At 36.8% G+C, this 16,970-nt stretch overlaps 1 long non-coding RNA gene across 2 annotated transcripts; it reads left to right on the top strand.

Moving 5' to 3' along the window:
* The first annotated feature begins 6,301 nt into the window (after positions 1 to 6,301).
* LOC140140767 (uncharacterized) lies at positions 6,302 to 13,324 on the top strand. 2 transcript variants are annotated; one of them, XR_011857284.1, is made up of 3 exons: positions 6,302 to 6,350; positions 10,868 to 10,952; positions 13,229 to 13,324. It is a non-coding gene; the product is annotated as an uncharacterized lncRNA (long non-coding RNA). The 2 variants fall into 2 exon arrangements; XR_011857283.1 differs by lacking the exon at positions 6,302 to 6,350 and adding an exon at positions 9,696 to 9,834.
* Positions 13,325 to 16,970: the final 3,646 nt, after the last annotated feature.

The following is a 16,970-nucleotide window of genomic DNA, read 5'->3' as shown; positions in this document are numbered from 1 at the left end:
TTACTTCTGCCAACTAATGTCATTATCTTCGAAGATTTTATCTTGTATTTGTAAGGTTTTTTTCAAGAAATTAGGAAGAAAGAATGTTTTATTAGAAAATGCGTATTAAATACTATTTACGTTCAAAGTATAGACGGCGACTTAGGGCATTCATATGAAATTCGATGATATCATTAAAAGTGGCCTTTATTATTGAGAAACTACGATACAATATATTAACTTGAGCGACTGCAAATACTAATTGTGTGTAAAAATGTCACAAAAAAATCAAATTTGATTATAAAAAGGTTTTATTTGTCTGTCTTTGGGATGATGTTGTTATCAATAACTCCCGATATTTTGTGTCGCCAAATTGATGATTTCGAAATTCCCCGTACTGCCGTAATATTTTCATGGGGCCTAATTTTTATGTTTTTGCATAAACATTTTTTTTTTTTTCAATCATTTATAAAATTTATTTTTTGTAAACATTTTTTGTAGAATTTTAAACATATGCAATGGCTGTAAAAGCATCTAGAATTCATTTAAAATTAAACAGCGAAATCCTCAATCAATTAAGAACGTATACAATAGTCAACCCGCACCCGCCATGTTATTTGGATAGATCCGTTCGACGTCACGTTCTGAATCAGAAGCACTGATCTCTACACACCTCAGAAGTCGCTGCCTAGTGGCATGAATATCTCCAGGATACATCATGCATGTATGTACGGACATGGCGACTTCAAATCTGTAACCATGTACTGACAGTCGATGCACAAAACAGATTTGATTTAAGCAAAGTAAGTATACACCTTGTATATTTTAGCTTAACAAATAACACTGCAACACATGAACTGCACCAGTGTGTAGGGCCTACAGTCATGACAGTATGGCTTTACTTATAATTGTTTTCATCATTCATGGTTTTATACTAAAATGCAGTAAACCTTTGACGAGCGCGTATTGTAAGGATACATCGCATATTTACTGCGTTGCACGCACTTGTCTCTGATTGGCTGCTAAGGCGTCATAGTCTATCTACCTCGAGTCGAGACACTGCACTGGCACTAGCTTTGAAGTTTAGCGTGTTCCGCGTCAGAGCGTTACTTGGTGCGTGTACATACTTTTATGCGGGCATCAATGACAATGTGCCGCATAAAATTATGTGCACACAACTTAACCACGCTAAAGCTGGTTTCATACTACCATGCCGCTTACCGCTGAGAGGCGTGGCACACGCGCATTGCAAGCAAACGGACACAATCAAGGCTTGTCAATGGTTGAAACGCCCTGCGCTTGCCGCAGCGGCAAGCGGCAGAAAACTAGTGCCGTCGTCTCGATGCAGTTGGCAAGCTATTTGTTTGAGGGAGTTGAGATTTAAAAGCATATCTCAAATTATTCCACTTGTTCATGTTATTGGTCATTGCCATTTTGGGAATTAAGGCCGTCAGCCTTTCGCCATCTTGTGGGTACAAATGATACGCGTGTTCATGCGTCGGACACTACGCGCAGGGCGCAGCTTGCCATGAAACTGTTATCATGCATCATCACGCATGGAGATGGAAGGACCATCGCAGCATGTACCCACAATATGGCGGCATATGAGTATGACGTCACGCTGACAGCCTCTATTGAATGAATGCAGCTTTCAACAGCTGTACACAATCCAACTGCGATCCTATATCGCGCATTTCAAACTACAACACGAGCGGTCGAGCGCACAATGGATACCAAAATTACCATACAATACCAACCAATCATGAGTGCATTGGCATGGATGGGTCCGCGTTAGGCATGAACAGTCGTACATGGTGGCGTATATCACGCAGTGTACGCACAAATTTGTCACGCTATGCCTATGTCAGGCTGTGTTCATTCAATTGGAATAATCTGTAAAGCACATGAAGGCTTGCTATAGGCCCGAGCATCACAAATACCGGTTAGACATGAGCGGCTGACGCTAAGCCCAGCCCCAGCAGTAGTACATGTACATGATGTTTGAAGCATCTCTCTTATGTCATGTTCTCTAGACCTATAGTGGGAATTCCAATTGAATGAACGCAGCTTTCAATAGCGTGACGAATTTTTGCGTACACTGGGCGATGTACGCCAGCGTGTGCGACTGTGCGTGAGTAACGCGGAAGTGAATCCAACCATGCCAACACACTTGTGATTGGATAGCATTGTATCCAAGGTAGAGCCTTCGCGTTGTAGTTTGAAATACGCAATATACGATCGCGGTTGGATCGAGTGCAGCTGTTAAAAGCTGCGTTCATTCAATTGGAATTCTTTTTTTTTTTTTTTATAGATAGTATATAATAGGCCTATTTTGCAGTAAACATTTGATGAGCGCGTACTACCAACCATGATGTTGCAGAGTCAGAGCCAAAAACGTGTACGGTGCAAAGTTCATTCATAAATTTCCACTCTGCAACAGCAGATTGCCTCAGCAGCCAACAGGGCAAGTGCATTTCAATGCAGGAAATACACCATCGCCATGTAGGCCTACGGTTAAAATATGTGCTCGTCAAAGGTTCACTGCAAAAATATTATAGGGACTACTTTTCACCTTAGGGAGATAATTGGAAATATATTACCGTGATTCGTCCGAGTATAGTCCCACGTTAGGAGTATAATCCCACCCCCATTTTTCAAAAAAATTTCAGAAATTGTAAAAAAAAAAAAATTGAATTTGAATGCATTTTGAAATCATTAATAGAGTATGACATGAAAACAAAGTATCAATTTTCATATTAAAAATACAAAATATCTTGAAATTTTTTTTTTTTTTTTTTTAGGTCAACCATGAATGACTAGCATCTAGTTCTAGATTTTTTGAAATTCGAGTATAATCCCACCCCCAATTGTGAAAAATTTTCACATAAAAAACGGGTGGGACTATACTCGGACCAATACGGTATATCAATCATGCATAAACAAAGTTTGCTGACTCAAGCTTGCCTTGTGCATATGCATACTGTATGTAGGCCTGGCCTAGAGTGGGGTTTGAGTACGGTACTAGTCTAATGTGCATCATGTTCAACACTGTTCATGTCACGTCCGTCCGATAGTGATGTCGTTACAGTGCGCTGTAAGCGCGCTGAGAAACCACCCTTGATGTGTGCATGTACGCTCTGTGCGATTAACATTATGTGTGCGAAGTGTAAAATTCACCAAAGTATGCGCATTTACACAACACGCAATTAAGCACAATTCATGACAGGTGCTGTGCCTACAGCCTACTTGATACATTTATGGCGTGCAGAGAACGCGCATTAAAATGGCATTTTGTGATCTACAGCCTCATCCCCCACTATTCTCAAAAAAGTTGTGATTTTTATACCACTCACTGTACCTCTGGCTACATAATGTTTGGGGCTGTGCAATAATTATGAGCCCTGGGGAGGGGAAAATTGGGGGGAGGCAAGAAATTTTTGGTGAGTCGAAAGGGGGGAAGCAATTTTGCCAAAGCTGAGAGGGGGCAAGAGATTTTTACAGCGTTCTTGGGCGCCTTTTAAATAAAACGCTCTAAAAGGCGCAGGGAAACCGTGACGGAAACGCTTAAATATGCAAATTTTCATGCTGCCACCGCAAACATGTACATAGACCATTTAAAGTTTGCAAATTGGCATTGTGCAAGTGGGGGGGGCAAAGATTTTGGCAGGCGAGAGGGGGGGGGTAAGCAATTTTGGCAGGCCGAGAGAGGGCAAGCGATTTTTGAAATTTTACCCCCCGGCCTCATAACTATTGTACACCGGGATTGCACAGCCCTTATGTACCAAAAATTTCTTGCAGATTAATTTGTTTAGCCAAAATATCACCAAATTTGAATTTCCTTGAACTGGTATGTACCAGAACGAAATTACAACAGTGGCCTATGGAGCAGTGCAGTGTAATACACTAAATCATGCATATAAACTCAAAGCATAAAATTGGAATCAATAGAAATTTTGGGAATAAGCTTTTTTCAGAGATATCTATTGAAAAATGTCATAAAAAGAGGATGCTAGGATCACAAAATCCTCCTTTAAGTTGACACGCACAGTGACAATTAAAAAAGAAAAATATTTTTTTGCTAATTATAAGCTCTCAAATTTTGGAAGATTAAAAACATAGGGTAGCTGCAGGTAATATGGGACAGCAGGTAATATGGGACACCTGTTTTCATTTTAACAAAAAGTAGCTTAGAGAAGGTAAACACTTTAAGTTGATTTGTTAAGTGTTTAGAGACATCAATTGTGCTTCTAGAAATGCAGTTTTGGAGTCTGTGTATCAAACTCTTGGAAATCAATGCCAAAGAGAGTGAAATTGCCCAAAAAATTATGTCGTTTTTTTGGCCTGATATAAAATCAATGACGTCACATTTTATGATTGTGTATCCAAAAACTCTGGTACTGAGGGGGCATTTGTCATTTTTTATGATCTTTAGGTGATGGGTTAAGCTTATCAGCAGGTAAAATTCCACTGACAAGTGGCACTTTCCATTTATAAATGATTATTTTCTCTGATTTTCAACTGAATGGGTGCAGGTAATATGGGACACATAGGAAATTGTGTGCATTGTCAATGCGAAAAGCAAAACTATTTAGAAAATTGAATTTTCTTGTAGAAATTTGCATTTAACATTCAAAATCATGTAACAAAAATGTTTTTAGAACAAAAGAGTGATTTTCAGAACTTTTTGATTTTCACCATAGAGATAACACAGTGTCCCATATTACCTGCACTTGCAGGTAATATGGGACACTTGACGATGACGTCATTTTGACGTCATAGTGTCCAAACAAACATAAAAACAAGGTAACATTGCCTGTTTTATTAATCTTAAAGGACAGGTTGTTCATCATAACAATCTCTTGTGGGCATATATCTTCTTTTTAGTTTTTATGCAAATAAGCTAAACGTCCTTAATGGTCCCATATTCCTGCAGGTACCCTAAATTAATTAAAAATGCACTTGTAAAGTTAGATATTCATAAAAAAAAAATATATATTTATGTAATGGGTTTGAGCACTCTAAATTCCAAAGTTAGTCACTTGTATAAAAGTAGGCTAAACTTGTTATAGCAATATTGTAAAATATGATGAGTTAGCCCCCCCCCCATTTTATTTGTCAAAATTCCGATTTTTACACAATTTACATAATAGTAAGTTGGTGGTGCGCCCCTAGACATTTGGCTACGGGCTGGATAGCAAGGACAATTTTCAGGAAAAAAAAACACCATGTTGTCATCAAAGTTTCACCAGTTTTCTATAACATGGCTAGAAAGAAATTGCCCCATTTTGCACTACAGCAGAAGAAGAGCTGAACCACTGCCCTTGTGAAGTAATTTTGTGAGCTAAGATTTGATTAATACCCAGTTATGTGAGTAAAGAACAAGAAAGACACGAGAATTCATCTGGTTTAGCTCTGACAATTCAACTTGTAGGCTGAAAATAAAAAATCTGGTACATGTATCTAATGAATAGTTTACTGACATCCAAACGCAAACCAAACTTGAGCCAAATCTCGATATGAGAGCTTGCATGTAATGGTGGTATTCAAGGTCAAAGGTCATTTGAGGTCAACTTGTAAATAGGCTGAAAAGGATGATTATTAGTTGTGTTTACATTGTCCGACGTGACGCCCGGCGGACCTTGGCCGGAGTAGCGGTAGGCGCTTGCCAGGAGTAGTGGCAGTGTGAACGATGGTCAGCGTAAGTTCCGCCAGGCGCACATCGACAATTTACTCCTGACAAAAGTCAGGAGTAGCAAGCTGGTGTACCCTCCGCCAGGTGTAAGTTGCAATGTAAACACTGCTACTCCTGACACCGTGTAAGTTTCACCTTTTGTTGGTCGGAAATAAGACATTACATATTGCGTGGTTGAAAAAGGTCACAGAAACACTGGAAGTGGTAGTCGATGTTTACACCGACCAGAAGTGAATGCTTGGTGGATCGGCGTAGTGCTAGGAGTAGGCTAGGTGTGGACACGCTGTAGGAGTAGCGAAAATATTTGTGGAATTTTTATCAATGTTAGCGTAACTTTACGCCGGGAACACGTTGAATTAGTGGACATGCTTGTAAGTCCTTGTCAACTTCCAGTACATGTATAGGGATCAGCAGGAGTAACATATTTCCTTTTTCGTAGCAGAATTGGGACTAGGATCATATGCATAGGCTCTCAGAACCTGTGACTAAAACTGTTGAACATTGCTTTAATTGCACAGGAGTGTAAAATTTAATTCTTCATTATTCTTTGTTAATTTGTATTTTTTGATTTTACAGCTAGAAGAACCTTAATGTAGAAGGAAAGTATATATATAGAGAGCTTTTTTCGAAATGGCAGTATATCACAAGTAACAAGTTACAGACTTCAAGGTTTCCAGAGGTAAGAAATTGAAAAGCAAGCCAGTATTGCAGTGGGGGCAATCTCTCCCCGGGCAATCTCTATCTGTGCTCCCTGATACTAATATAGATTCCATATCATGTTGGAGCGATGGGAAAAGGTTAAAGGTCATTGGACCTCGACCATTGTCCCAAATAGGGGACGATTGGTCATTAAGACTATTGGTCATTAAGATTTATATTATCAATTTCTGATTCGCGTCTCAAAGAAACTTGCCATGAAAGAAAAAGGAGTTATGTTGTTCGTACAATCAACTATAATTTTTGTTGACATAATTATAGGCCTAAATCATGTACTTCACCATGTTAAAAACTTCACCATGTTATTTGAATTTTATATTGATTTGGGCAATGATACCAAGGCAGACAGAAAGTCAGATGGAGGGATGAGATAGCAAGTTTCATAGGGATCAGGTGGATGGCAAAAGCAAATGACAGGAAACTTTGTTGCCAACTTGGGGAGGCTTTCGCCCTGCAGTGGGCTGAATACGGCTGATGATGATGATGAAATCAAAATTGTGCTTAGCTTATTATTTTACTATAGGACTATTTTTCCCGGGGGGGGTTCTCAGTACAAATGACCATACGGGGCGTGCATAAATATGGGTAGCATTTTCAGCCTCTTGGTATATCAATGACCCTTTTTCAAAGCCTATTTTGGTATATGAATGGGTCCTTTTTCAAAATTTTCTCATTTTTTTCGGAAAATAGCCCAATTTTTCGTTAATTTAGCAAACATTTTCAAAATTTTCCCAAAATTTTGGGAAAATTTGTAAAAACTAGGACAATTTGGGTTAAATTCGGCCGAAAATTTTGACTTTTGGTATATCAATGGGTCCAAATTTCTTGAAAAATTGGTATATTTATGGGTCCACTTTCAAATTCTCAGCGGCACGTCCCTACCAAAACCAAACTTGAGTACCCCCCCCGGGCTATTTTTACTTCACTACTCTATGTGCGTGTTTAAAGTGAGCCAGATTATCCGGTATTTAGCATATATTAACATAAATCAATTGTTAGGCCCCCCAAAAAAACTGTTTGTTTGTCCTCCACAGCTTTGAAAGAGGTTGTGCGGGCGGGCGGATTTTTTTTAATTTTTTTTTTTTCGGATTTGGCGTATTCCTGGACCTAGCTAGAGCTTAAAATAAATGCCACATTCATAATGGTGACTTTAAAAAAAACACATTTTGTGTATTTAATATGCAGTTATAATTTGTGTTCATGACATAGTCTTTTAATGATTTCATATCCAATGTATTTTGAAGTCACTAAATATAATAGACTATGACATGAACACAAGCTATTACTTTGCATATTGAAGACACAAAATGTTTTTGGGGGGCTTTTTTTTTACTTTCAACCATGAAAGATCTTAGTATTTAGCTCTAGCTAGGTCCAGAGATACTCCAAATCTGAAGTTGAATTTTACTTATTTTATTTTTAAAAAAATTTATAAAAAAAATTGGTCAGGCCTTGATCTGAGGAGCGGCAGTGGAGGACAAACAAACCACCTTTTTTTGGCCTTATTGCAGTATAATAAGTCCACTACAATTTTAACATTATTGAGCCCCTCCATTCCACGGGCACCACCTGCACAAAAGTGATGTTCGCTCCAACTAGATATTGAACATATTATAGACCGTATTTACACTATTTTTGCCCCCCCATCAATGCCCCATCATTTGTTTCAACCAAACATTTGAACCAGAAGTCCAAATATAGTTAGTCATTTTGGTGTGATTTTTAAGCTTACCTATTTTTTCTTGAATTACTGTTGTAAAAAAGACCTAATAAATGCCCCCTCTTTGAAAATGCAACATCACCACGGCTACTGGCTACAGCTTACAGACCCAGTACAGACCAAACACACTAGAAACCCACAAAGACAAGAAAGTGCTCATAATTGGCGAGGCTAGGCGAGAAAAGGTAAAAGACAAGGTAGCATACAAGAATTTGTCTTTAAAAAGACAAGTTCACGGATCAAGTGTATAGTACATGTACTTTGATCTAACATTTAATATTCATATCTAACCTACTCTGCACTTATTCGACAATAAATAAGTGATATGAGGCTTAATAATGATACCTGCGTCTTGACTCTGGAAAAGAATATTTTTTAAAAAGCTCATTTTGCATTTAGTTTTTTAAGCCACCTCGGGAGCCACCTACAGGATCTCATTTTGCATTTAGGTTTTTATTGCGTTGCAAAGTAGCAAAACTTTCTTTATATATGGCCCAATCCGTGCCTGGAAAAGGCTATCCCTCTTACAACCTATCAACAGGTCTGATTTCTGTAATGAGGTGTCACCAGGTTTGCAAGAGATAATAATACCAAATATAAAGACCATGAAATTCACCACATCACAACCAAGCTCACATTGGGTGCCCATTCCTTTTTTAAAGGAATTTTTATTAACTCATTGCTAGCTTTTGTTAGGGTCAGGGTGTCAGGGATATTTGTCTTTGTCAATATTATACAGGTTTATACACATGGGTTATTACAAGCGTTAATAAACATTCAATTAACTATAGATAATGGACTTAGTTTTGTGCAATGTAGTTATATTGAACTTTATCTGAAGTAAATAACATGCCCGGGATAACATGCTACACAGTTTTCTATACAGAATGATGAGGCCTTTTGTGATGAGGCCTGATCTCGACCTGCTAGTTTTGATTAACCAAATCAGTTATGTGTATTGTCAGCATGTGATGGCTATAAGCCAATTACAAACATGTTTCTAAAAAGGCTAAAAAATTCCCTACGCTGGATAGACTCTTGGCTAAGTTAAGTGCTAATAGTAAGTTGTCATGTTGGGCAAGATTAGATAAAGGCAAACAAACTAGGGTATGAGATATTGGAAATATTTCCTAGCCTCTTAAGCACATGGTTGGTGGGCTATATAGATATTCAAGACACAGGGTATGTAAGGGACAAACTGTGCATATGAGATGTGGGTGCAAGTGGCATCATTTCACTACCTTGAAAAAAGGCAAGGAATGGCTCAGATTAAGTCTTGCTCAGATCCTGGACAAGTTTGGCAAGGAAAGGCAAGGTACATCCAGCACATCCATACCCTTGTCTGGAATATAAGATTCCACACCACCAAATCACACCATGAAGGTAAATGGCTGGTAAAAAAAAATCAGTGTTTTTATTGTAAGAACCACACCGGGATTGATTTCAAAAGAATTAAGGCTCACGTGCCTATCTTTGTGATAGCTGTACTTTGTGGATGGTTTTCTCAATATCTAAGCATAAAAAGATTACATTTGTTACAATTATGAAATTTGAGGCACGCTTTTTGTTCTTCTTCACCAGATGACGTCACTACATATAATCAGTGTGCTGTATTGACAGGATGTACATAGTTTTCAACATGTCACTGTGAAAAATCAAGCTTGCAGCTGCTGCTTACCTACCCAATATTTGTTGGTTATATGGAAGAACATATCATAAACATTAGGTAACATGGTGTTTTGAATGAACCAGGAGGTTTAACAATGAGAAAACGATCAATTCCTCCATATCTTTTAATACATACATGAATAGGAACTCTATTTGTGACCCTCGGCACAACTGAGCCCGGATGTCACCAGTGCCACTATTGAGATATGCTCCATCGAACTTAACAACAAACAATAGGAAACAAAGGATTTATTGACTGTTTTATTGATTTTTCACTACTTAAATGTCAAGTACTATAGACGTGATATACATCATTTTAAAGCTAATTTCAAGCAGAATATTTTGGTTGAATATCTCAAAAATGATGATTGGCGACTTCAGGGCTCAGTTGTGGCGAGGGGTCACATTTGGCTGTGTGTACCCTGTATTTGACATGTATGACAGACACTCTAAAAACATTGTCTGGCAATGTGCTATATTTAGATCACTGAGCAAGATAAAATACAAATTGTCATGATTGTGGAATAGTGGAACACCTGATTTTTTGGCATATTTGTCATGTTTACACATGTCCCAACTTGCACCTAAATGGAATCAGCCAAATTTGTTGTGTTTGTAATTGTAGGTCATCAGAGCAAAGTTCGACATAATGTCATAATTCAAGAATTATGACACAATGTCCTCCTATATAACTGCATGTTAAACGGCCATAATAACCAGCTGGGTTTATTTCACTTTACCTTGTTATTTCAGCTCAAATGGACAGAAACCTTTCCCGATAATTATTATTAGCATTATTTTAGCATTTTAAGTGCATAATAACAAATTTAAAATTTGAAGGAAATCATACATTAAGGCTTTAAGCTTACCTGAAAAAGTCTTCTTACCATGCTAAAGTACATGTAATTATTAATCAGCTAGTCAAGACCATTCCTCTTGTACAAGATATTAATTAAGGCCTATAAGCCAAAACTGAAAAATTGGGGTTTTGTGGAGAAGGCTAGGTGCTAGTTACTGACTCGGAGACATGACTGAGTTTGGTTTAATGCAGTTGCAGTAATCTGTCTGCTTTCAATTTTATTTTTGTTCAGATATGACCATGTATGTGACCATCTGCCATCAAGAAACCTGCCGCAAACAAGAAAAGCCATTAAAAGGGGATGCTGTGTTTCATGGGTAAGTCCAACTCACTGAACTATTGCTTTGCCTACTTAACAATAGGTATGGTTATATTAATGTTTGTTTCAACTTGTTCTGTGACTCAATTAAAAATATCTGAAAGGTTGAGAAACAAAAATTAGGCCCTGCCTGATTATCATAATTATCTTAATGTTGCTATCTTCAGTAGATAGCACATGGTTAGCAATACACATGCTGCATTAATTCTAGTCGGCAACTCGGCATCAATACTTAAACTTGAATAATTTCACTTTTAATGGTCGAGATATGTTGAGAAAGGCTACAGATCATGTATGACCCTTTATCATTCAGTAGACATGAATAACAACATTTCATTGGTTAATAGCCAAATAATATAATTTCATATTGTTCAGCGTTCATAAATTACCGTACAATATATAGCCGTATTATTCAGCTCTTAATCAGTACCGGTAATTAACGGGCCTGCATACTCGCGTTGTATTGTGCTGATCGCGTATGCGGTAGAGATGGCAATTACTGCGCTACCTCACGTCGTGTGCTAAGTGCATCACACGCGTGGCACTAAGCGCTGTATTACATGGCCTGGCGGTAGTTGCATGACAGAAAACTGTAAAGCATGCATTGAAGAGTTTCAGGCATGAGAATTTTCAGTTTAAAAACTGAATTCAGTTTTTTTTATAGTCCAAACTTCCGCAACTTTATTTAATTTCAGCCTGTTTTTGGTACTTTTTGCCCAATTTCACGCGCTTTTTCAGTTTTTTTTAGGAAAGTGCAGTCTCATGCCTGGAGTTTGGAGTAGGCCTATAACTTGATCACTTTATGATTGTGGTATTATTTTTTTTAATTAATAATTAATTAATTAATTAATTAATTAATTAATTAATTAATTAATTGATTGATTGATTGATTGATTGATTGATTGATTGATTGATTGATTGTTTGTTTGTTTGTTTGTTTGTTTGTTTGTTTGTGTTTATTTGTGTTAAATGTATACTGAATGATAAATTTGTTACCCCCTGTCTGTTCAAATGCAATACGAAAAATATCACTGGTTTTGAGGTCGTATCACACGAGGCCGCATTCGTATTGCATGAACAAACAGGGGATAACTAATAGTATTTGACATGTATGACAGACACTCTAGAAACACTGTGTGGGGATGCACTATATTTACATGTACATGTAGATCACTGAGCAAGATAAAATACAAATTGTGGAATAGTATATAACCAGATTTGTCTGTTTTGGTGTAAGTTTTTTGCTAATTTGCATTACATGGGGGTGGGGGGCTAGATATGAGGATTTGGAAATATGCTCAAAAATGGCTTCAGATTGAATTTTGAAAGTTAAAGATTTCCTTCAATTTAAAGTTTGAAGGAAATCGTACATTAAGGGATCTAAAATGAGCGTTTATTGCGTTTCGACAGTATTTTTTGTGGGACATGAGAGCACCTCAGACCTATCAAATTGCATTCTGAATACGAAGCATGTCTTTCTCATATCAAATAATTTTCATTTTTTGATAATTACAATATAATACAAATTTTATGACAAATTATAAAATTTGATATTTTTCAATTTTTTTATATATAACAGTATTCGAAGTAAATTATAAATCTAATGATATATTCTTAAAGTGTATGTAGCAGGGAGGAAAAGCCGACGGTCAATTGAACATTTTGACCTTTCATATTGAAGATATGGATTTGTTTCCCAAAAGACCTAATTTATTTTGGTGTTTTGGGAAAAAAATCCATATCTTCAATACTGAAAGGTCAAAATTTTCAATTGATCGTCGGCTTTTTCACCCCACCTACATACACTTTGAGTATAAATCATCAGATTTATAATGTTTACTTCAAGTACTGTTAAATATAAAAAATATCAATTTTCAATGATTTGCCATAAAATGTGTATTAAATTGCGAATTTCAAAAAATCAAAATTATTTGATATCAGAATGACATTCTTCGTATTCAGAATGCAATTCGATAAGTCTGATGTGCTCTAATGTCCCAAAATAAATACTGTCCAAACGTTCATACCCCAGCCCTTAAGGCTTTAAGCTTACCTGAAAATGCATGCTCAAGTACATGTAATTATTTATCAGCTAGTCTAGACCATTCTTCTTGCACAAGATATTAATTAAGGCCTATAAGCCTAACCTGAAAAATTGGGGTTTTGTCAAGTAGCCTGGCCAGGTGCTAGTTACTGACTCTGAGACATGACCGAATTTGGTTTAATTAATGCAGCTGCAGTAATCTGTCTGATTTCAATTTTGTTTTTGTTCAGATATGACCATGTATGTGACCATCTGGCATCATGATGAAGTTACAGAAAAAATCCCTTTGACTATTTACAAGAAAAACCGCCGCAAACAAGAAAAGCCTTTAAAAGGGATGCTGTGTTTCATGGGTAAGTCCAACTCACTGAACTATCACTTTGCCTACTTGATAATAGGTATGGCTATATTAATCTTTGTTTCAACTTTAACATGTGTTCTGTGACTCAATTAAAAACATCTGAAAGGCTGAGAAGCAACAAATTAGGCCCTGCCTGATTATCATATCTTAATGTTACTATCTTCAGTAGATAGCACATGGTTAGCAATACACATGCTGCATTAATTTGAGTCGGCATCAATACTTAAAGCCATATTATAACATTTGCTGAGGAAGACTCCCTCACTGAATTTTTAAAATTCCTTTTTTACACGATTAAATTGTACTTTATTAAACCAATATACCCTGCAAAAATCAAGACTCTAGGTGCTGTAGTTTTGTCAAAATCTGAGATTTTAATAAAACGCCGGAACCGGCGCTTTATTATTACGATGGAATTATTAGTCGAACGCATACACAATGTTCATAACACACAGTACGTACACGGCGTGCGGGACGGTGATATACACAACAAAGGGTCGTACCACAACACGACCGAAGGAGTGGTACGTATAGGCGACATGTGCGCTGGTAGTAAATTCCAATTTTCTTTGCTTTGCCGTAGTTGTTCGGCTCAAAATAAAAGGGGATATATCTGACGGTAAAAGCTAACATTTTATGGCAAAGAAATGCTAATCTATTTTGTTTGAAAATGTTATAATATGGCTTTAAACTTGCATAATTTCACTTTTAATGGTCAAGATATGTTGAGAAAGGCTGCAGATCATGTAAAATGGGGTTTTAAGAAAAAATTTTAACCCTGCAGATTCCACACCACCAAATCACACCACCAAGGTAAATGGCTGGTAAAAAAAAAATCAGTGTTTTTATTGTAAGAACCATTGAGCTGCTTACCTACCCAATATTTGTTGGTTATATTGTAGAAGATATCATAAACATTAGGTAAAATGGTGTTTTGAATGAACCAGGAGGGTTAACAATGAGAAAACGATCAATTCCTCCATACCTTTTAACACATAAATGAATAGGAAATCTATTTGGTGGTGTGCACCCATAAGTAGCACCCAATTAACACCTTTGTTATCATGTTGACTCAATTGGTCATCAGTCAAGATTAATAGGTAAATTTTCACGGAAAATTGGACATGTGACCAATGCGTATCAATGTAAATGTAACCTTGAGCCTGATCTCTGACCCCTGGCGGTGACCTCGCTATTCAAGTCTTAGTTATTTTGAATTGAAAAATTAGTTTTGGCCGCAGTTTCGATAGAAATTCGAGCATTGCAAAATCATTGATTTCTTCACAATATCATCAAAACGTAATTTCAAAAATATTTACCTTCGGAAAAAAAATATTTATCTACGGAAACTCTTGTTATAATATTATAAACTTCCGACAAGTAACTTATTTTGCATCCAAGGAGAAGTTCTTCCTATTCAAATACATTGGAAGACCACCCGCTGTGCTCGGGGTCACATTCCATAATGCTAATATGTCTGCGCCCATGGGTATCACGTGACCAGAAAATTTTCCCGTGAATATTTTCCTATTAATCTTGACTGGTCATTAACAATTTTAATTTTTATTACAGTAATTCCTGCCAGACAGCCCAGGAAGGTTATGACCAATTGAGTCAACATGATAACAATGTGTTAATTGGGTGCTTTACTTATATTCCAGACAAAATGTGCTGGAATTTAGTACCTCACCATTTCTTGCCAAACTTGCCCAGGATGCCATTCCTCACCTTTTTTTAAAATATAAAGAATATGTGACCCGTCACATCAATAGTTACTGATTGCTACATGTACCTGTCCCTATTTAGTATGGGGCTTGTTTGAAACAAGTTTGTTGATGTTCAAATGCCAAATTGACTGCTCAGTGCCAGAAGTGGGTAAGTGCAATAGCTGCCATGTGAAGTATGAGTACAATGTACTGTGTGTAAACTGCCAAAATGTTCACAGGGCAGCTATTGCGCTTACCTACTTCTGGCACTGAGCAGTCAAAATACTGATGCCCTTGCACATTATTTTTTTCCATCACAATGCACTCCACCTTTGGGGTTGTATCGTATAGGAAAAAAAATAAACAGCATTTACATTGATATTTGTCATTTGAACTACAATAAAAATCATATCTAGTCATTAATCTCAAATCAAGAACTTAATTTTGTTAATTAAATGCAAGTTTAAACAAACAACATTACTTAAACTCTTAACGAGAGTAACAAGAGTAAAAACCTATATTATGTATTGTGTTATGTGATAGACTTGAACTGAAAGCCTGATGATTCCAAGAAAGATGGGCTAACCACTGAGCTGTTATTTTATTAATTTTAATTTCCATAAATCTTCATTTTGTCACAGGTGATCATATTCGCCATACCAAAATCACAATGCGTCGAACACAAGAGGTGCAGCTGTTTGTCTCAAAAGAGGAGAATTCCATAGAGGTGATGGGCGCTTGATGACATCCACTTGCTAGCCTACCTTATACCGGAAGAAAGGAAGCGCTCCTTAAGAATATTCATATAGGGCTGCTTGGTAGTTTGGTTTTAATAGTCTCATGGAATTGAGACTAAAATAGTCTATAGAGAACTAAAAGTAGCACTTAGATAGTCTGCATGCTGTCTACTGAAGCTAATGCTAAGTATGTTTCATATGCTATCAGGATAGTCTGTATGCTATCTACTGAATCTATGCCAAGTAGTTCATTCCACACATGCTGTCAACTGAAGATCATAGCAATATTGTAATTTGTTATTAATATGTGATGTGATCAAGCAAAATCAGTTGGAACTTGGAAATATTAAATTTTCTGTTTCTTATAGGATAGTAAAAACATTTACAAATCTGGATTTTGCAGAAAACAGCATTGAAATTGAACAACCAATTCCAAAGATATGAGCAACTAAAGAGTTTCCAAAGCAACCAGAAACAAAAGGAAATATTTACTTTGTGTGGCTATATCTCAAAATCGATATTTCCGACTGATTTTGCTTGATCGCATCACATATGTTATTATTTTAGCACCTATCAAAAACAACCTTATTGGTGCAAAGTGGGGGCAATGGCTCATCTAAAATTGTAAACTTTGATAAGGTTGCACCAAGTTGATGTATCGTTATGATACACAAAATTTTCATTAGAGGTGAGGACTGTACAAGAATACTGCTTGGACTGCTTAAGACTTGCCCCTACTACTGTATGTAGATACCATTTTTCCTTCCAGAAATGTTTGATATTATTAGTTCATCGACACATGGCCTTATAGTAAACATTTCACTTGAATGAACATATCCCTGATCTTATTTCAAAATACAATGCAAACGCACAACCTTGCATACTTAATGAAAAACACAAGCTAATCACGAGTGAGTTGGATTCTCTTCCCTGTTAGACACATGCAATAATTAATCACACAGTATTAGTGGACAATCATCGCACTGTTGGCAGCTTTGTTCATTCAAATGAAATTTTTACTCTAAGATAAGATGTTTTGTATTTAAGGTTGGTCTGAACCCTGGAATTATGGAAACTTTCGGGCCTCATAACTTCTAAATTGTTAGTCTAAAGTATATAAAAGTATACATATTCAGAATGGCAAAGACTTGATAATTTCATCTGTGAG

The sequence above is a fragment of the Amphiura filiformis genome, chromosome 19, assembly GCF_039555335.1.
Source record: "Amphiura filiformis chromosome 19, Afil_fr2py, whole genome shotgun sequence".
In the NCBI taxonomy this organism is placed as follows: Eukaryota; Metazoa; Echinodermata; class Ophiuroidea; order Amphilepidida; family Amphiuridae; genus Amphiura; species Amphiura filiformis.
Note: the sequence above shows the minus strand (reverse complement) of the source record. Positions and strands in the feature narration are given on the sequence as shown.